The sequence below is a fragment of the Platichthys flesus genome, chromosome 12 (assembly GCF_949316205.1).
Source record: "Platichthys flesus chromosome 12, fPlaFle2.1, whole genome shotgun sequence".
Taxonomy (NCBI): Eukaryota; Metazoa; Chordata; class Actinopteri; order Pleuronectiformes; family Pleuronectidae; genus Platichthys; species Platichthys flesus.
The window spans coordinates 14,757,056-14,779,491 of record NC_084956.1 but is presented as its reverse complement, the minus strand read 5'-3'; the positions used below and the strand labels follow the sequence as shown (position 1 = coordinate 14,779,491).

The following is a 22,436-nucleotide window of genomic DNA, read 5'->3' as shown; positions in this document are numbered from 1 at the left end:
GTTCAGATGCTTCCAAAGGAGATGGTAAACAAATTATCCTGTTATATCCTGTCAATGTCTTTGCGTATAAGGCCTGCAGAACCCAGTGGGAAATCACACAGAATAATGATTATAGATTCAGAGCCTGCCAGGTGGCATTTATATCTGCACTCTGAGAGTAAGCGCTTCCCCTTTAACAGGCTGTGTCCGACAGGAGCTTGTGGCAGTGCACTCAATATGAGAAGCAGCAGTTATTCAACAGAAACACAAGTTGCAATAAGTGAGATTTACTTCCATAAATTAACATTTTCATTGGTTGAGATATAAACACCAGTATCAAAGATTTCTCACTACAGCATAATTTGCATTGCCAATAAATGACCTCGTAGACAAAGAACAAAGCGAATGTGTCATAGGATTTATAATAAGAACAAATATTATTTAGATGTTAGTCAACAAGAAGTCATGGGCTCCCATAGCTTGAAATTATCACTGTAAGTTATTGTGAGCAAGCAGGACTACACTCCAACTAGTAGCTTTAATAGCTACTGTGATTGTACTGAAGGTATAAAGGAATATCAATATATAGGGATAGGATAAATGGGACTCAAACCCAGTCATTTACAGGAAAGGGTTGGTATGTGGTGAATAAGTACGAACTTAGTATGTTAGTTACTCTGTCTAGCAAGATTGTGGGTGAACAACACAATAAGAAAGTCCTGAAACTTTGAGTCCTGAAGGGTGGGGAAAGTGTTAGGCACAGACGGAGGTGGACCTCCACTGCTCAGAGATGTTTTAGACCAGAAATCATATATGAGGTGTGTGTCAGTAGCACTTGTTCATAATCCTTGAGCAGTGTTGTTACTGTCTGTCTTTAATTGTAACATCATTTCTGGGGTTGTATTACTCTGACAGTTGCCACAGACTTTCTGAAAGGATAGTAAAAGCTAACTGAAACCAAACTGGAGCAGCACGTTGGTGCAGTGGGTCGCATCCAAGCAATAAGGTTCAAATCCTGGTTTAGTGTTTCTGTGTTGAGTTTACAGTCTTCTTGTGTCTTTTCCCTGGCTACTCCGGCTTCCTGCCACAGTCCAAAGACATGCAGCTTAGGTCATTTGTAGACTCTACATTGCCTGTAGGTGTGAGTTTTGAATGGTCTCTATATGTTGGTCCTGTGGTTTGTCCCTCTTTCTTACCCTCCAAGGATAAGCGGATGAAACCACACTAACTGTTTCCAAATGCTGACAAAATGTATGGACTTATCTGCAGGACACTTGCAGGCTCTCATTTTGTCGTTAACATTTCATCCTTTATAACCTCCTAATAAATTTGCGATCCATTGGCATTGATGTAATCTAGAAACTGTGTAAATCAACTCATGGAATTTTAAATGCATAGCTCTAATCTTTTTTCCTGCACACCAGAGTGCCATCTTCATTTTAATATACAGTATTGGGCTGCGGCTGCGGCTTCTCTGCCTTTTGTGTTTTATCCACAGGAAGGCATTGATACACAGTGGAAGGCTTGAATGGTAATTAACTGTCTGAAGCAGAAAGGGAGAAAAACAACTCTTTCACATCCCTGAGCTTTCACCCCCGTCTCAAACCTCACAGCTCCAAAGTGTGATGTGTCTCTCCATTCAAGGCCAAATCTCCATCCTTCATGCTGGAGCAGACAAGAGGTCTGATTGCATTACATTGCCCCTGTAATTTGCCATGCTGGATGGGGTCACTCAGTCAAGACAGGGAGCAAACACTCTTTAGCTTCAACTCTCGAGTTGTGAATCAACCTCAGGTTCGTTCTCAGATGCAGCTCAGATGAACCTCTCCACAATTTACAGCCGCTTCACCTGGAGAGGACAATGCTGACTGGCAGGAGTAAATCCATTAAGCCATTACACAGACAGAAACTGTGTAGTGGAGGTTTAGCTTTACCTCAGACAAGAATACATCTTTAGGCAGCTCAGTAATAATGAGTACAATATATATATACATTCGACATAGCATCCTAGACAGTGAGGAAGTGGCTGAGAGTAAAAAGGAGTCTATTCAAAGCTAACATCAGAGAGGAGGGGGGAGGGAGAGAAAGCCTGACAGAGATGATAGGAAAACAAAATATTAGACATTAGAGAAAGCAGTGAAATGCATCAGACTCTGAATCCTTTGTTTTCCCAAGTTAAAAGCTCACCTATCAGAGCTAATCTTCATCCTCAGTGGTAAACAGAACTCCAGAGCCGCAGTGGATTTACCTTCCTTTTATTTTTTTAACACCTTTAAAAATATCCATTTCAAGTTTTTTGTATAAAATATTTAAAATGTGCAACAGCTTGACATACCTTTAAAGTAATAATGACAGTGAGATCGTTTGGTCTAAAATCCTTTAAAAGTATTCAGCTCCTGTTATTTAAAATATTAGATATTGAACCTCTTTGACAAATAATGGGGAGGGAGTGAGAGAAGAACAAACACCATGCAATAACAAATAAACGCAAGTGTTTAAAAGACAATGTATTTAAGTAACTAAGCCATGTAGGCTGATGTTAAAATAACCAAAACTTGTAAAGAAACAAATCATGCAGAAACTTCAAAGTAGGTCATAGTTTCCACTTTTTTTTTTAACAGTGAAGTAGTTCTTTGAACTGTCTGTAGGGATGTACTTTTGCCCCCTTTTGCTCCCTCTGAGTGAGTTTTCAAGCTGGGCTGTACATTACAGGCTGTTCAGTCCTTGATCAGACATTTGACAAGTGATTAATCAGGCAGGCAGCCTTAGTGGAGCAACTGAAAGTTAATTTCCACACTTCTGCATGCAGAGATTAATTTGATGCTTGTGCAGGCGGGGTTTTGCCTCAGTCACGCTTTCAGGGTGACCCTTGCCCCTCACATTTGCTAGGATTACATCCAGCCTGACAGCTCCACGCTTGTCTTCATCATGCACCAGCACGCAGCGCACATCAGAGTGCTGACGAAGAGTTAGGTGTTGGAATAGGGGACGGCAGTGCTGCACGGTGACAGAGCTTGGTGTCGGGTGAAAGACAGCATCTTCTTGTACCAGACCAAGGTGGATATCAGTCAGTAAAAGCTGGGCAAGGGATTCAGGCCGGGGACTGGGGCTGATGCACACCCGTACACTGTATTTCTACTAGAGGGACCATATCTTGACCCATGTTGAAATGAAGAAGGTAAACAAGAGCAGCAAACTCCAGCCTCCATCAGCAGGTCAGGTACACAAGTCTGCCAGTCCAGAGTCATCCTCATCAAGTCTCTGTGGAACAGTGCTGTGAGACCCCGCTGTCCCCAAGGCAGATGACACAAAGTATGGCCCAGCATAGCTCTCTGGTCAGCTTTTGGCTGCGAGTTTAGACCCCAAAGATGCTCTCTTCTGTAGAGCCCATTAAACGCAGACTCTGGCCTGGTAAGCCTATGTGTACCTGCTTCAGCTCAAACACGGGGACATGGTGGAACAAAACCAGGGGCCCAGAATCTGTAGTCAGTGTATAGAAGCCAGTTTCTGCCAGGATCAGGACAGGGCTAAGGTTGGCTCGTTTAGCCACAATGGGCCAAAAGAGAGCTACAATCTTCTGGCAGGTGATCACTGGTGTGGAAATTAAAGAATGTAAAACATTCATCATGTCTAGCAGAGGAAGTGTTCGCAGATTCGAAAGGGTATCACGAAATTCAGTCAACTTTTGACTGAACATTTGGAAATCCGTTTTGTTCGGCACAGACCTGAAGTTCTCTTCGTATTCAGATGCAGAGGTAACCTCCAGCTGACTCATATGTTTCACTCACAGCAGCTCTGTGATCCGTTTATCTCCATGGTTTGTATCAGCCATGTCTTGAGGCAGATTCCCAATGCTCTCATTCTTTGTCGGATATCGTCTGGGATAAGCGGTGCATCATCTGGAAATTCTTCTGTTTTGCTAATGGTTTGTGCTGGTGTCAGGACTGGTAGTTGTGTGAGGTGTCAGGGTTAATAACCTCAGCTGCCTCATCAGTCTCAAATTGTTGTGTTATCTCCATCTGAATGTGCGGTATACGTGGTAGCCATCCATCTGTGGAAGGAATGAGACTATGCTTGAACAAAGAGAAGACAAAGCTCCCTTTCACCATTGAAAATACCTGGCTGTCCCTTCACCACAGACACAACATCACTGTCCCTAGCCAGAGAGACAACATGGCAGGCTGAAGTGCGGAAGGCCCTCTTCCCTGACCTGCTGCAATACTGCATGAGAGCTCCAAAGGAGCCGCCCTGCATCTTGGACCATCCACGAAGCCCAGTCCTGAGCTTAGTGTTGTGGCTGCTGCAGTCTCAGTTGCACACACTCCCGAGATCCCTGCCCAATGTCCAGATTCATCCATCTCTCCACAGCGAAACTGGCCCTCGAAGACTTTTTGCTCATGTGGATGGCAGGGCGCCTGAGTGTTAAGAGGCTTTTTGTCGATTGGAGATTGAGTGCTGGTCTGGGGTAGGACAGACATGGAGCTGCTTCCTGTGCTGCTCTGCAGGTGGGACATGCTGCCTAATGAGCTCCCACTAGAACCGGGTCTCGCCTTGTAGCAGTCAGCCACAACACCTTGGTCTCATTAGCATTCCCCTCTGGCTTTGTGGCACATCCATCACCCGGGCCCAGGACACTTGTCTGCTGGAGGCTGGCATCCCCTGACCAAAACTCCTCTCCCTTACAAGTTGAAGCTCCAGCCCCAGTCTGAGCTTCTCTCCACGGTCTCTCAGACATCAGCACTGGCCTTGATTTATGACAAACCTCCCTCTCCTGGTCATGGCCATCCCTGGTGCTTACCCCACTCTGAAGTGTGTCTCCATCCAACTCAAAACAAGTGTGATGGACAGGATATTTTCCAGGTATGGCCTAGTTTACATTGTGTAGTAGGATGAGACACAATGAGTAGAAAGCATAATTTAAAAAATCCTGTTGGAATGGAATTATACTATATACTAATTTAGGTCACTGCTAAGTCGCTAAAATAACTTATTCACACAGCTCCCTTTAAAAACACGAGTTTGTTTATGTATTCAATTATATATATTTTCATGTGCATGCACATAATAGGTTTAAATGAGTGCATAATAAACAAAACAAACAATCAAAGGGAAAAAAGTATTTCATGCCTCACATAAACGTGTATTGAGCCTGGCTGGAGGAGCTGTTCTAGGTATTGACAATTATTCTGTTTATTACAAAGACAAAAACAAATAACACCACAACTTATATAGGGTCTTGAAGACAAACTGTAGAATAAAGTCTCACTATATGCAAACTGTGTTGCAGCATCATTTATTTCTAGAACGAATTAAAAGCTATATTTTATTGTAGGAGTTTATTAAAGGGCTATTAGTAACAATACAAAAAATGTGAAATCATACTGTAGTTGTGAGATTCTCTGTTGAGGTGGATGTAACAAAGGTTCTTGGCACTTTGGGCTTTGCCGTGCCTGTATCCAGCTTATCAGACTGAAACACACACAGTGACGAGACAAGAAGGAAATAATACATTTCGTATTCAGGAAATAAAAACTACATCCTAATAAGAGGAGGCATGTGCACAATACAGTTGTGGTTATATGCCTGCACATGCTGCCAGACTCTTTGTTTTCAGAAGCAGTTTTAATTATTTACTGTGAAGTGACACTGGAGACTTCAAACAGTTTGCCAGCAAAATACTAGACCGCAACAGCCCCCAACCCCCTCCTTCACAGAAGCCATCCATTAGATTTGAAAAGCAAACAGTCCAACTGGCTGCATGGGATCAGAGCCACTCTACTAGCTGTGAAATTAAATAGAATCTGTGCATGTTGATTTGGGGATTTACATACAACACTCTGCACTCTGGAAGGGGAGCAAAAATCAAATATACTCTTCAAATCATTTCTGGCAGTAAACTGACCACTACAAGAGGGACACAGTTCAGGTCCTAGTGATGCTTTAAGGGATTTTTGCAGATCCTGAGGATCAGTAGAAAGGATGTTCTACACTTGTCAGCCAAAGGCCTGTGATAACCACACATATCCATAGGCAACCGCTTGCGTCGTGAAATCTATTGTTCACATACTTGCTTACTATGCATATTACTGGAGGATTCCAGTAGACGTCACGCCACAGAACTTAGACTGTAGTTTTTAAACCCTCTGCTCTATAATCTTTGAATCAGAACAATTTTCCTGGCACTTGTCACCTGGATTGGTGACACTCGAGGAGATTAACAATTAACAATCAAAACTCTCCTTCGTTATTGTCAATGATGACGTGTCCCTGATGACATGCACAATGACCTGTCAAGGACTCGCTACTGCCCCAACCTTTATGTGGCATCTTGAGTACTTGTCCGGGTAATTTCTGAGGACGTGCACAACCCACAAACCAAACAGACAAAGGATATATGCAAATCAGCCATCATGTGCATGCATACGAGAAGTTAACAGCAAATATTCCTACCGTAAGATGCTGACCAGATTTTCTTTCTACCGTTTTTCCGTTGCCTACATCAATCACATAGAGGTTTACAGTGTTCTTGTTGTGGAATAACTGAGGTTCATTAACGTCACCACAGGAAGCACAGTTTGTCTCCCTCTAACTTACCCATTACCAGATTCTTCCATCCTTGCCCCCTTTTTCCTCTGTTCTGCTCTCTGTTGATGTTGAACCCTACTGCTTTCCTCTGGAAGTCTTTTCATGTCCTGGTTACGTCTGTTCAGACATTCTTGGACCTGCTGCTGAGCTACCGCCTGTTGGCTGAGCTCCTCTTCCATCTTCGCCCTAGTCATCGTACCATGTAAACACGAAGAATTCGTACAGTGTTTCATACCTGTTAAAACACATGAGTACTATACTTTCCAACATTTCCGGAAGTCTAGCGAAAATATTTGAGAGAATGACGACTGAGAAAAAGAGACATATATAACTTAGGATATCGAACTTCTTTGTCACTTTAAGCTGTCTGGCTGCACTATGAATTGTGGCAGGAGGTGGTAGCTGTCCCAAGAGTTCCTCGAGTGATGGACGTTAAGCAGTGTTAAAAAAAAGCAGTTTTAAGATATGTAAGTACCAAACAGAACAGAACCAAACAGCAGCCTGTTGGCGGCCGAAGAAGGCAAATTGTGGAGTTTTCACTGGCTTTCTGGCCAGAGATGGAAGATACTGTGAGGGATTTCAGATGAGGGACTCTCGGAGCCAAGGAGACCATTAAAAGCAGCATGGAACAAATACCAGCTGGTCCACTCTAGCTCTGGAAGCTCTTAGTGTCCCAACTTGCCTTGGGTCCAGCGGGTCTTATGGACAGTCATGAATACACAATACACAAGCATAGGACCCTGCCATTATAGACAAAAGGTCAGTTCTTGCCCTTGCCGGGAGTTTTCAGCATAAAAGTTGCCAAACTAAAAGCTCAGAATATGAGAATAATTTAATGTTTCCCCAAAATGGTTTTCACCTTAAACCTTCTATAAAGTCAAAGGGGAAGTGTCCATTGACATTATCTGCAAACCAGCATATTTATAAATGCCACACTCAGTGACCCAGCTACATTACCTTTCTCTAACATGCAACCACTAAAGTTTGTATTTCTAGATTAAACACATCATAACTGAGGAGCAAAACCCTCCATTTAACAATGTTAATGTACTTGGAATTTCGAATAATAATAAGAAACAGAATTGGGACTTGTAGCAAGGCCAGGTGAGAAATTTTGCATTCAGCTGACATCAATGCAGCTGGATATAATAAACATATAGATTTAAACTTAGATAAATAACATTTGAAGTGGTCTAACTGCATTGACTCTCATTTTGAGTCAATGCAGTTAGCCTCTCTCTGTCAAAACTCTCTAGTCATAAACTTTGTGGTGTAGCTGATGTAGCTGATAATATGAAGGTTCCTTCTGATGCTATGGAGCGGCCCCTAAATCTGCTTCAGGTCCGGTCCCTGATCTTGTGTCACTCCCACAGCTGACCGGATATTCCCAGCTTCCGTTTTAATTCAATTTACTCGTTGTTGGAAGGGTGCGGCCTGTGAAAACCTGCTTTTAGTACAGACCTGGATCAGGGGGTGGATCCAGGAATTATTTAACATTGTTGAGATATTTTGAGATATTGACTGATTTCCCAGGGAATCATTCATGGAACTGGATGAAAAATAAACAAATCAGACACATTTATGGAGCTGATGAGTGTGTCAAATTTGGTGCAGATTGATTGAATTTAAGGGGATTTTTGGGCCTTGGTGGGGGTATGCGCTCATCTGACTGCTACTAGAGTTGCATTTAACATTTTTCAGGAAAAAATGTAATAGAGCTAATTTTGCAGTTTGCTGTGCATATTCACCTCTGTATATTTGACTGTACTTCTCGACACTGTACTTCTCGACACTGACTCGCTCGGACATCCCTTCTCCATCTTTCACCCTTGCCACTTCGAGCTTCTTATAGCAGCCTTGTATTAATCCTTTACACAAACACCTGGATTCACAGTTTAATCTTTAAAACAATGTCAGGGTTGCAGATATCGCACTTGAAGCAGTGTGAACTACCTGAGTGGAAGCACTGCTTTTCTAAGGGATACAGTACTGTGAGGGGAAATAACAGGTCAGACAGCTCCACATGACGTAAAACCTCAGGCGTTCGCTTTCATAGAGAGATATTAGGCGTGTCTCAAATTACTCACCACTCCTTCAGTGGATGGTGAATCACCAGGGAGTCAATTGGATTTTGGGCACTGATTCAATGAACACTGGGACACTAACAAATCAATGACCTGTCACACAGTTCCAAGGCAGCAGCAGAGAATAAAGATGTCACATTAGCATATGGCTCCCACAGTTGGCCATAGTGCACAGTGTCTTTTAATTTATCCTGCTGGTACATTTTTAGAGAGGAACCAGACAAACCAGGTGCAAACTGGTGAGGTTTGTTTTTCTCTCTTAGCCCATTCATTACCAGTATTGTACAACTGATCTAAACAATATAATTTATAAAAATAATTTCTTTAATTGTTGTTTGTCTTTTAGCAGGATTACACAAAAATTGTTGGGCTGATTTCAAGAATTGTTGTGGCAGGGTGGGGAATGACCCCTGGAGGAGTAACTGGCCCAGTTAATTTTGGAGCCAAAAACTTTTTAGATCGGACTGGTGAGAGGTATGCACTCTCCACTCCTTTCTAATTGTATCTGTAGATGCAATGTCTGCCGGTTGTGAAAGGCCTTTCTACGTACACAGTAGGCTACACGTTTCCTTATTTGTGGATAACTGCTGTTGTGTGACAAATAAACTCAACTCAAAATTCATATAACTTGATTTTACAGAGCTTTCAACCATGTTATGAATTGTGATCAACAGGCACAGTTGTAAACCTCATGATGTGAAATTTAACATCACACAATAAACTGCCTCGCTTCCAATCAGCACTTATTTTTTTTAAAGAATGCTGGAAATTTTCCATGAAGCTGAACTTCAGGTGCACTGCAGTGATTTTGGAGATGGAACACTGGGCAGTTTACTACCTACTCAACTAGAGGCCATTTGGAGACATTAAAGGAGAAATGCCTGCTGTGATTTCCACTGGCTCAGCATTAAACAGTTCAGAATGGCTTTTTGCATGTTCGCACCTCTCCACACAGAAATGCTGCCATGATTTATGGCTTTGATTTGGACCACGCAGCCGATAAACGATGCTCAACAAGCAGGCATATTATGGAGACGGGGGGTGGAGGGAGCTCAGTTGTACTCGAGTCACAGAGTGCACACATGTCTGTGTAAGTCTCGCCCTGGTCTCTGCAGCATTGAGTTTAGACAGATTCTCTGTGGACTTGGGCACGTCAGTCAGGGGCAGGCTCAAGACAGACAGAAGCCCGCTCTGCAGACGACAGAATGAGACAGCACTGTGAAATGAAAGTCTGATGGATGTTTCAGTAATGAGTGACAGCTGCCTATGGTAGATTTGCAATTACAATGGTTTAATTATAGTATAGTCTGTATGTCATCAGTATTCATGACCGTTTTTCGCAGAACATAAGAGGGGACACTGAAGGACTTAAACCACATTTGGAGAATTATCAAAATCTCATATCTGGAACAGTCAAAGCCTTTTCAGAAAATGAGGATCAGCAGCATGAAACTATTATATGTCCCTAAAATGAAAGGGTCATTCATGCTGGCTGGCAGGAGTGCAGCAGTAACACAGTCTGGTCCATTCTGGCGGAGTTTTTAAAGTCTGTGTAAAATAGTATCTCTACAATACAAGAGGGGAATGTCATAGAATTGGATACTGCTGAAATTGACTTTTAATAGCCACTTTTCAGACATCCCTGTAGTCTGGGTGTGCTAGCACATATTCAGACTGAGCCAATGTGGAAGTGTCTCATTTGTAATAGATGTTAAAAATTAACAGCAGAGACTCTCCTCAGACATAGCAGGGCCATATGTACTTCACTCCGCTGTAACAGCCATTTTTAATAATGGAGAGCAGGAAGCTGCAGAAGTAGAGCTGTGCCTATACAATGGTGTGTGAATCCATTTTACTGCAGAAAATCATATGAAGCACAGGAAGAAATGTCCATTCTATTATTTGTCTATTCTCTAACCAGGTCCTTTTCTTTCACATGCTGAAATTATTTATATTTAGCTAACTGAAAATGTAGGAGACCAGAACTTCATTTGAAAATACAAAGAGTAGTATGGTAGTTGAAGTCATGTATATCAGCATATCATAGTCACCTCATCAACAGAGGTTTTAAAACATCAACTTTTGATAAAGTTATCCAAAATGTTAACCTTCAGCTTCTATTGCAAAAGTTGGAATTTTTCTGTTGATCCATATCAAAACAATTCTAATTACATCTGTGATTTGATGGTATAAAATAAGTATAATACTTTTTATAGGCACTTTATAAAAACTCTAGACTTTCATTATTTAGATGCATTTTAAATTAATTTCTCCATATCTCTGTATGACAAGACAGGAAAAGGAATTGAATGTGAAACTGCACTAAACTTGTCATTTTCAAATTACCATGTTTTCCAGGGATGGACATTCTAAGCATTAATTGCCAATTTTAAATGATTTAATTCATTTTTCTCAAACCGACTCAGGCTTGGCAGCAAACATTTCCAGACAACTTCCTGGAGAGAAACACTGGTTTTGCTTTCTTCAGGAGCAAGTGTGCATTCACACAATGGATCTTTAAAAACACATAAAAGTGAATGAGGGCCAGGAGGGAGCTGCTGCAAGATGGATGAAAAGCTTCTGGTTTTGAAAGGCGCTGCACCTGGCCTTCTCTCTGAGGTCGAACACTGTACAACAATGTGGTGACACCGTTCATGATGTGCTGATCTGCTGCTTTTTCGTGAGCCAGTTAATCAGAGTTTCATGCTCAACAGGCAAAAACAAGCCATAGCAGCAGAGAGCGGCGGTGAGTATTATTTTCATGATGATAAATCTGCCCTGGTTGTGTTTTGTGGAGTATGAACCAGAGCTCAAACCCGAGCAGTGTTTGCCAAAGGAGGCTGTTACAGTCGGTAGTTATGGAAACAAAGTGTGTGATGCTGACTTGCTTGTGCAAAATTAAGAACAGACAATGCAGCTGTGGCTGAAAGACACTATCTCAGTGTGAAGTTCTGTCTGTACCTTTCTCACTCGGAGGTGGGCAGCTTCAGTCAGGTGGTTAAACCTGGTTAAAGTTCCGAGTTGTATGATGCTACCTGGAGCAAACCAAAGAGATTAAAGCATGAAAAAAAGGTTCTATTTAGTATAAAACTGCAACAACTACTGAATTATGCATCACACAGCGAGTAGAGGCACTTGAGCAATGAAGCAAGTGGAGCAACTGCATCCCCATTATTCAATTAAGGGGAGCAGACTTGTGCCTTTGCTGTACAGACTACTCTGTGTTAGTTTCAGTTCCAGTAAGTCAGACTGTGGTTATAATTATTTTTAAATTCCAGGACGCATCGCTCCGTGTAATGATCTCTCTTTTCATCCAGCCTCCCTGTGCTGTGCTTTCATTATCACGATTATTCTCTCATTCTCTCAAACAGGGTAAATGAGAGGCGTAAATTTAATCTAAGGGGCTGGTTTCACAGTGCGTTCTAGTCCTCGACAAAAATGGTCCTTTAAATCTTGAGAGGAGCAAAAGTCACCTTATAAAGGATGTGCATTATCCCTTGGTTGGTGATGATGTAGGTTAAAGGGATTTGCTTTTAAAGATGTTATTATTTGTTCTGGTAACAGCAGCTAGTGGTGCTATGAGAAAAGCTACAACTTGAGCCTGTGTGCGAGATAAACAGACGGCACTGGAATTAAATAGCTGTGAGCCCACTACACAGATTCAATAAATTCTCCTTTAATAATTTAGAAGGCAGCCTACTGGAGATATGGAGTGGGGAGGTATAAGTTGGCCATGTTTTGTATAAAGTTTAAAAACATAACCCGTAAACAATGGTGAAGGTAAAATGTATCCATCTAGATCATCTAGATGGATGAAAGTGATAGTAATGGTACAGAGTTTACCATTGTCGGCGTGGCTCAGTGTTTATAGTGTATACAGAAGTGTGGAGCAAAAAATGTTTGGGCCACGGGAATGTCCCCGTCATTGTGGGAATGCAGCAAACTTGTGAAAACTAAAGAAATAGCTCTAAAGTTCTACATTATCCTCCACTGCTTAGATAAAGTGAATGAATTTACCGTGAGGAAGACAATCTCCAGTGAGATTGTCGGGGATCCGGACCAGAGGGATGATTTACCCGGAGAAAATGGTCCAAGGAAAATTTAGAAGTCTTGTAAGGCTATAGATCTGAAGTGATATTAGGTTTTATATATCAGACTCCCTTTCATTTCGCCATATCCACCGATTTTCCAGAGGTCTCGTCCTCATTCTCCATCCCCTCTCTCACCACAGCAAATACTAATCTTCCTGCTACTAATGACTTCTGACGAGTGACAAAGCACCTGAGAAGACAGTCTGTGATGGATTCCAGCTGCTTTTGGACCGAAAATTACTATCATTTGTTCAGGAAAATGGCTTCAGATGCAGCCATTTCTGAAGGGGATATTGGATAAATTGAAATGATTATAAAGAGACTAGCGTGCCCAGGCCCTGCGCTGCCTGGCTCTGAGTGCAGTTTTTATCTTTGGAAAGCGAAGCAGCGTGGATGAGGAAGCAGAAAAAAGTGAAAGCTCCCAGCCCCGGTAAGCAGGGTCGGCTCAGGGGTGCAGGAGTTTCAGCTCGGCTTGGCTCTGTCCTTTGAAAGGTTAATGATCTGGCCCACTTCAAACCTGTCGGTCCTATCAACTCCATCTGCCAATTAAATGGAGGGCCTGGGGCTTTGTCTGGAGCTTTGTCTGGGGCCTCTCGCCCTTCAAAATGTTTAGTAAGAGAAATGGCATCTGCCCTGTGGAGGGCTGTGTTCACAATCCACTCATGTCCTGAGAGCGCTGCCGTGGGGGAGCCAGGGACATAAAGTGGATTTCATTTGCAGATGCGATGCAGTGATCTCATATAACTGCATTCCAAATGGATGGAAGTGTTATTGCCTCCCACTGACAAAATAATTGTGAATAAGAGGGAGAGAAATCTTCATTATTGCAGATATGACTCCCCCCTACGTTCATTATAAGAATATCAAAAGCATATAATCTTTGCAGAAATGCTTACCCTGAGTGAGCTGGCAGGAACCGGTGACCACAGAGCCATTGACTGAACACAGTGCACCATCCTGAGGGATCAGAGTCACAGACCCAGCACAGTTATCAAGCACACAGTGTTCACTGAGGAGCCCAAGCCCATGAAGCACTGCAATGCAATTAAATATGAAAGCACAGAAGGAAATGCTGCTTATTTTCAGCCCAGTGGAAAACACAGCAGCTGGGGATATGTCATAGTAACCTTGACTCATTAATATCCTGACTGCATGATGCTGTGTCACTCCCGACCGGGTTTAGCCCTTCCTGCAGTGAAGGTTCAAAGGTCACAACCCTAACCCTAACCCAGTTGACAAAGTTGAAAATTATGTGAGAGAAGCATTGATATCTTGAATAACAATAAGACTGTATACCTCCACAAACGCCCACAGTCTCCTTATGAAACGGCATTTAAAATTACTAGATACAGATTTTTTATTTGGATTTGCAAAATGCACACACTCATAAATATCACTCCCCTAAACATTTTACAAAGATCAATTATTCTAAAACGCAGAATTTCGCAATGATAAAGACAACGAAAAAAATGATCATGGATCCGCCACTTGATCCTGAGTCACAGCAAATATTAAACGGTTCCTCCTTGCATCACCCCTCAAACACAAAAACATTGTTTTTTGTGTTATCCTACTAGCAAACAAATGCAGATGAAAACAAAACCTCCTTGTTGGAGGTAAATATGTGAATTATATTAAGTGCAAATGTTGCATATGCTTTCAAATAATAGAGGATGATGCCAGTGCTGAGCAGATCTTTTTCAATGCCGATTAGTTGAGGTTGCTGACAGTCCAGACCCACTCCCCTCCCCTGTTTCCTCAGAGTCTCCATCTAAAGGACACATGAGAATATACAGTTAATGGGTAAAAAACAAAAAAGAATGTTGTTGAAATGGCACACAATAAAAAACAAAAATGCTGACAGACATTTAATGGCAACCAGCAGAAAACTGAATTCTTTATGACTGCTCTTCCTTCCCTGAAGGCCACATAGAATAGTGGCGTTCCAACCATGTGTCGCCATGAAGCAGCAGAGTGGCTAACGGCTAGAGAGGCACCATAAATCATTCAGATCATCGTGATGAGAGTCAAACTGTACATTGTGTTCAGCGAGTGAAACAGACGCAGTGCCACCACCCACACACACACTTACACACAGGTGGGTTATAAACCATGCGCCATTGCCTTTATTGATACATAGCTATCAACGTTGTGTGTTGCAATAAAAACACTCCCCAGTTTGTGAAGTGTGTCAGCTTCAAAGAATATGAACAAACTTCAGCGAGTTCCATGTCATTCACAATGTGACTGAGTGGCTGAGTGTCTGCGTGTGAGAGTGTACGAGGTCAAACTAAAGTGAAATCCGGTGCCTTAAATGTGGAAATGCCACAGCTCAAACACAGAGCTACAGATGCCTTTTCCCCCAGAAATAACGCTGCTATTAGATGAGCGAAGTTAATAACTTGAAAAATTAATCATCATAAGTCAAACAAACAAAAAAAACACTTCAGCTATTGTTTCCTACTGTACTTAAGTGTCACATTAAAGTTGCTTTCAGACATGCACTGAACTCCGTGTAATCTCATTATCCGGAGGGGCTGTATGTGAGAAAGCAAATGTCGAAGGGAGATGCTCCGGACATTCTCCAAAGTCTCTCCGGCTAGCCCTCTTGAAAATCTGCAGACAGATGCAAAAAGAAAATGAAGAAAAAGTGGTGCTGTACACGTAGGTGACACAAACGAAGATGTCCAGAGAGCTTTTAGTGATAAGAGCAGACAACAGTGTTGATGTGTCGCAAACTAATGAGTTATTTCTGAGGCGAAATTAATATGTTACGTCTTTTTTCGACACCACCCCTCACCCAAACGCTCTGGAGACTTGTGTTGCTGTGAACGCGTCCGGGCAGAGTATCATTCTCTAGAGTTTAAGTCTGAAAACACCTGGAGAAACACTACAGCTGAATCACAGCTCGAAGTTCTGTCAGAAATTAATGTTTAAATTCCGCTTGTCCAGGTATCCTTGCTAAATATGTATTCAACGGTTTCACAGCACCGCCGCAGAAATGCGATAAGAAGTGGAGAAATTGATTTAATCTTTGAAAGCCATTTCTAAAGCACAGGACAGCTCCACTTCAACCTCTGATCTGCTCCATAAAATGCTTCACTGCCTCCAACAATTGTTGCTGAGGAAATATTAAGCATGAGTCACACTACCCAGTCCTGTGTCCGTCTGGAGGTGATATTGATTCAACTTTGTGTGAAATGTCATTTTAGTATTATTTCCTGCCAGACTAGAAGATATGAGTGAAGCTTAGGAAAGGCCAGAAAGACTGCAGACAAAATGATTTTGTATTTTTTTGCAGTATAAACTCAAATTATTCAGCAACAAATGAAACACTTTGCCTGGGATGACCTGCAAAGTTCAAAAAGACACACTGAAACACACCATGAATAGAAGCCCAACTCCCGAGGCAAGTGTTAAAGCCTGGTAACCTTTTCCTCCTCGGGCACCGGCTGAGGTTCAATAACCGAGAGTCTCCTCGAGTATGAGAGGCCCCATCAGAAGTATTCTTCTGCTAAGCTGGTGGACTAATGCTTCACATTGCCACGGATTATCTTAAGTACCTCCCCATGAGGCAGAGCAGAAAATGTCATATACTGTACGGAGGCTTCACAACCAACACTCTATTTCAACCACCTCCTGCTCGGTTTCATATTGGACTGGAATGAGAGATGTGTCCACCAGCAGCACCTTGCTCACTGCGAGATGGGAGACATTCTTTTTTTTTCTCATAAAGGAGGAGAGGCATCGACCCCAGCCCCTGTACTTAATTAAAAGGGATTCTTCACAGACTTCATTAGAGGTGAGGAGCAGCCGGGCAGATAATGCACTGTGTCACTTTCCTCAGACACCAGGAAAAGATGGGATCCTCTTATTTTCTCTTCATATTCACTCACACACATACCAAAGAAAGTTGATCCTCACCACACCCACACAGTTAGTCATTCAGTCTGTGTGTGCGTGAGTGTGTGCGTGTGTGCGTGTGTGTGGGTGTCTGTGAGATGAGAACAAAAAAAGTCTGTGTGCAGATTGAGACAGCTGGTGGACATGCTGTAATTAACTGCGGCCTAGACCGGCAACCAAGCTCATACCATTTGGGCTTCCATTAAAAGCCGTCATCTGTGGTTGGGCAGAATTTTTAATGGGTTTTTCAGCACACTTTGACAGCACAGGTTCCCGACTTGGTTAATATGCATTTCAAAACACTGACATACAAGGCCAGCCATTGATTCTCTCCTCGACAGGCCACCAGCCTTGCCAAGTGGAGTAACTTACCAACAGGAAAGATGAGCAGGTAGAATTCAGAACAAGATGAAAAATGTCAGCGTGTGAATTGCTCAGTTCCAAATTTAAAGGTTAACATCCTTGAAAGAGCTGCACTTATATCCCACATTGTTAAAAGGGAAAGGTTGAGTGAATAATGCATAAAAAGGTGAAAGGGAATTACATGGCCAGTTTTCAGGCTTTTGTTTGCAATGATTGGTTATATTCTATATATTCATTACTTTAATTTGATCAAAAATTAAGTGAAACAGTTCTTTCCGTTTCTTATTCTGAACTTTCTCATTTGCACGTGCTGCACGTGAAAACCGCCGAGATAAGGTTGTTGTATTCTGGTATTCAAATATGAATGTGCTGTGTTATCAGCTTGATGCTTCAGCCATAAGCATTTAAATGCATCTGGAACTCTTCTGCTACACGTCCCATGATAGTTGTCATGTTGCACTCTCTGACAATATATCCTGAACTTCCAAATATTTCTATAACTTGTGTCTACCATTCGATTTTAAGGCTGGAGCACGTAGATTTCAGTCCTTGCATGAACACGACATCTTCAACATGTGTTCCCAATGTGTGTTTCAAACAAAGCTGAGCAATCACTCATTTTCAAGAATTTAATGAAGAAAATCAAGTTCATATGTTTTGGAGCCAAGATTTCCTGTTATGGGAATATTCAAAGGCAACCTGCTGATAAGAACATGTAGAAGTCCTGACATCGTACACGCACTGATTATGATGTATGCAACTGCTGACACTGACATTAAACAGAACAAGCCTCAGAGCATTCAGAACTTAAGTTGTGCCTTTGTGCCGATTTGTACCAGGTTTGGGAAATACAAAGACGACCAGGATCAAAGAACCACTGATAGTTAATTTTATCTTAGTGAAATGGAGGTTCCTCCCCGCATGGTTTGTTGGAGGGAGAAAGCAACTCCACACGTGAACGCACACATCTTTGTGTCTGTATATATATTTATATATATATTTATATAAATACCCCTGCAGTACAACATTTCACTTTACCCTCTTCTTGCCTTATTTTGTTTTCCTCAATCTCTTCCCGCCTCTGACTGGTAAGAGGCTGCTCTGGAATCCATCTCATATTAATTACTTTCTCTTCCACACATGCCCTGTAACCAATCTGGGAAGCTGACGATGAATAACTTTGCATTCTAAATCTGCTTTGAATACAGAATTCTGTTTACACCGCTCTTGGTCAGCTCGTCTTCGTACTTGTCTCTTTACAGCCCAAGCAGAACATTTCATCCCGCTCTCAGCAAAATAATCAAATGAATTTAACACAAAATATATAGAGAGACGAAGATTTGGCGAAGACTGCTCTCAATTTAGAAAGCATGTGCTGGAGATGGAGAACATGCACTAACACTGTAATAACACTGTAAGGATCATTCTGTACTGAATCAGGTAAAAACACGACCTCTATTGTCTCTTCAGATATTCATGCAGGAATCCCACTTATCATTTTTCACCTGGCCAGAATGCAAAAGCACATGAAGACAAATGTCAAATCCATAAAGTCATTCATCAAACACTTCAGGTTTGGCAACACCAGTGTGTCTGCCGGTCACCAGTACAGCGACCTTTTTTCCTGGGTGTCACGACATATCATGCATCGTATCAGGGGCATTTATGGATGGGTGCAGATCTAAATAAGGCCTATTTTTCAGCTCTGCCAGCAGAGATGGACGATGCCTCAGAGCCGGTTGACCATGCAAACAGATTTACAATACAGAGACTTTAATTAATATGCCAGACAATCAGAAACAAAAGTGCCATATGTCAATAATCAAGACCTCTTAATTAGGAGCAGTGACAGCTGCTAATGAGTTTCAATACACTGTAATGAATAAAGGGCTGTCGAGCCACTAAATGTCACCTAACCACCATACAGAGTAGAATGTTAATTGCCCAGCATGCACATATATAACCAACATTCATGTATAGAGTATTTCAAATTCGTACACGTCGTCCTCCTAAACGTATGGCTTCATAAAAGCAATCTGCCTCCTATTACTCATCTCCTGACCTACAGGATCACTACTGAGTGCTACAAGCCAGGAATACACAAATCTATTCAGTGTCATCTCTCAAAGGCCACATCAACACAATACTTTAAACCCATGCAAATACTCGGAGAGAACAGAATACACTGCTGGCACGTATGATAGAGACAAGAAGTAACTCCATGCTCGTCGTGACTGGCACGCTTCACGGCTCGATGCATAATGCAACAGGCCACTTGGCTGAAAACGATGAGCCCCAAACAGATGACATTTGGTGTTATTTGGAAGGTTGGGCACAAATTCAACAGAGGAAAAGTGTTCAGTGTAAACTGTGTGGTTGCAGCTGGAGTTCTTGCGTGAATGCCGCCACCCTGTCCTGGCCTCAGAGAAACCATCGGGTAGTAAGGGAAGGCGCGCCTGTTTTCTTTCTTGTCACTTTCCCCAAACACTGTCAAACACTAAATTCCCCATTATTACGCAAACAGGGATTTTGAATCTATTTTAAATCTAAATGGATGGAAAATTCAATTAAATGCCAGGTTGACTATACTCATATTACCATTTCCAGTCCTTGAAGTGGCTGCAGCTGTTCACAAGACCTGCAGTGACACCAGCTGGTAGGAAGTCCTTACTACAAGCAGCAGTTTTGAAAAATTTAACCAGTGCTTCTTTATATTCTACATCATGTCCAAAATATTAAAGATACAGCCTCTTCAATCTAACCCATTTTATTCTGGCTCCAGAATATTTACACAAAAGCTCATGTGGCCTTTGTTAGAATAACTGGTAAACCAGCTCCTATTGCTGGTCTGGATGAGGCCACAGGCACTTGCTGGGCTTACTTATTCACGCCAGGGATAAGGAAAGCATGACAGATGTCACAGATTGTGCAGCCACTGTGCATTTGTCCTGTTAGTTAAAAACATTAAAATAATGATTGTTGTACCTGCAGGATACTCTGAGTCTCATTCCACTTGCTGGTCCATTCCTTGGTCAGTACAAGAACCTGGTGGAGCAACAGGTGCATTATTTACAGAGTAAGACACAAAAACACCCCTGTGCTCCATTCACACAGAGTATGAGTCACCTTTGCCTCATTCTGATGCAGCTCCTCTTCTAGCACAGAGGAAGACAGCTCCCCACGGGAGACCTGGAGTAGTGAAAGACAGTCCAACAGACAATATAACCTTTGAATAAAAGACCGTCAACAAATATAGTTTTGTGTACTTGTTGGCCTTTTAGGTGAGCTTGAACATATGCAGGACCTGATTGGCGTCTTCCAGCAGCCTTTGGAGCCTGGCTACCTCTGCCTGCAGCTCTCTGATAACCTTCACACTGCTGTCTTCATTCGCTGTGGGAGAGTTCACTATGTTTCTAGCTCGACTGGCATAGCGCAAAGTGCTCAGGGTCTCATCGTGGTTCACATCAGCAGGAGAAATGGCTGCAATTACAGGTCACGAGGGAGAAATATGCACATATTGATTACAAGAGGTGGGAGGACGTATTCAGAAAACAAAAAAAAAGGATTATGTGGTAGACAAACACATATATTTTTTTCCTAAGAACAGATAAGGGTAAAAAAAACGAAGAACAGCACATCTATAAAGTACATACATACATTATAGTGGTCATAGAGTTTCCACCCAGGCTCTCTTTAAGTAGCCGTGTCAGCATAGAGTCTCTGTATGGAATGAAGGTCTGCTTCTTCTTCTTCTTTGTCAACAGTCCACCCACGCTGAGGTCAGCTGGGGAGTCACACAGAACGAAAACACTGACTCAGAAATATTCCCTGTAATAAATGTTACATCCAGCTCTGTAAATCCACGGTGAGAGCAAAAGTGTCACCAAGAAATATTCATCCTCAAAATATGTTATTGGTTTGCACTAAGACTTTGAGCTTGTTAAGATCCTGAATAAAATTCAATACAGAGTTACGTTACAGTCATGTGTTTTCCAATCGGATCAGACTTTTTTTTCCTTCAAATGAGGAAAAAACAATTTGGATTTGAAACTAATCTCTGATTGCAAGACCTATCGCAAAATCAAGTGCAGCAAAGTGCAGGGACACTTTTTAAACAGCTGGAGTGACTACACAGCAAACATCATGGTACCAACATTGAATACAATCATATTCCAATCTATGTCGCTGTTTCGTGATATAAACTCCGGACAATGTCCGGGCAATAGAGTCTAGACATTGTCTGGACTTTGCTTTGCACATGTGAAGAACGCAGCATAATCACAAGCATAGGCTTGAATACACGTGTTCACTAGAGAAGGTGAGGAATGGCATCTGGATAGAGCATGCAGGAAGCAGAACATGATGCATAAATTTCACTGTAGAAATCACATTTGTTTACAACACATTGGTATTGGCACTTATAACCAACAGCTCTCTACTTGTATGGCACCCTTTCTTTTTGTATTGTTTTTGTATGTTTCGTTTCAGTTTTTCCAGCCCCCTTACTCACAGTGAATTCTGCTGAGCAATTCACTGGACTTTGTTCTAGGGGGCTGGAAGGAAAAAGAAGTTCAGACCAACTGACTTGGACATTTGTGTTCTAGCTTACAGCTCCTCTGCGTAATTTCAGGAGAAGGTTCGAAATCCAGTGCAGGTCTGAGAGCAGCTTCACCGATTTCAGTACTAGATTAAGACATGGTGTTAAGTTGTGTCAGGAACTGTAAACACCCATTTACCCAAAGCTGTGATGACGCTCCCCAGGGTGACCAGGAATTTCTTGATGTTGGCATTCCTTCAGCCGGGCTCAGCCTGTGACGTCGGCTCTCTCACTGCTGATCTTACTTAACGTCTCATGCAGCAACTCCAATTCTAACCACGCCTGTGACAGAAAAAAAAATTATTCAGCAATCACTGTTTAGTTCAGAGGAAGGCAACTTCACAGAGGAAGCAGCATCACCACAAACAGTGACTATTAAGGGTTAAAAAAAAGAGAAATAATTTGAAGATGAAGACAAGATGAAAGTGATCACTTCACAGAATGGATACTTGATGCTAATTAGAGCTCAGGAGGAATGGCCTTTACTAACAGTGGACCACTCTAAATCATACTGAGAACATGAGACATGGCAGACTGAAGCTGATGTGTGAAGCTGATGGATAAGATGGCGCGGGAGTGGCTACTGAGGTCATTTATGCCCGCGCTGGCTGTGGTGCACCTGGTGTAGCCGAGAGTGATCAGGTCCACTGCGGTTATGCAACAAGTGCTTGGACAGATCTAGACACAAGATGTAGTTTCCTGTATGAGATCATATGCGTTTAAGCTCAGCTGCGGTGGTTGTGGAGTATAACTGAATACTTAATCTGAACATAGGGGCCATCTCTCTGGTTCTCACTCAGTCTGACCTCCACCATCTGTAGGTGTAGCTCTCTT

The 22,436-nt window shown here is 42.2% G+C and overlaps 1 long non-coding RNA gene across 1 annotated transcript; it reads right to left on the bottom strand.

Annotated features, from left to right (window-relative positions):
- Nucleotides 1-14,128: 14,128 nt before the first annotated feature.
- Nucleotides 14,129-21,930, bottom strand: LOC133966559 (uncharacterized). The gene is made up of 6 exons (XR_009923956.1): nt 21,742-21,930; nt 20,663-20,789; nt 20,310-20,485; nt 20,132-20,194; nt 19,991-20,050; nt 14,129-14,510 (listed from the first exon to the last, which is right to left on the bottom strand). It is a non-coding gene; the product is annotated as an uncharacterized LOC133966559 (long non-coding RNA).
- Between the last annotated feature and the right edge of the window lie 506 nt (nt 21,931-22,436).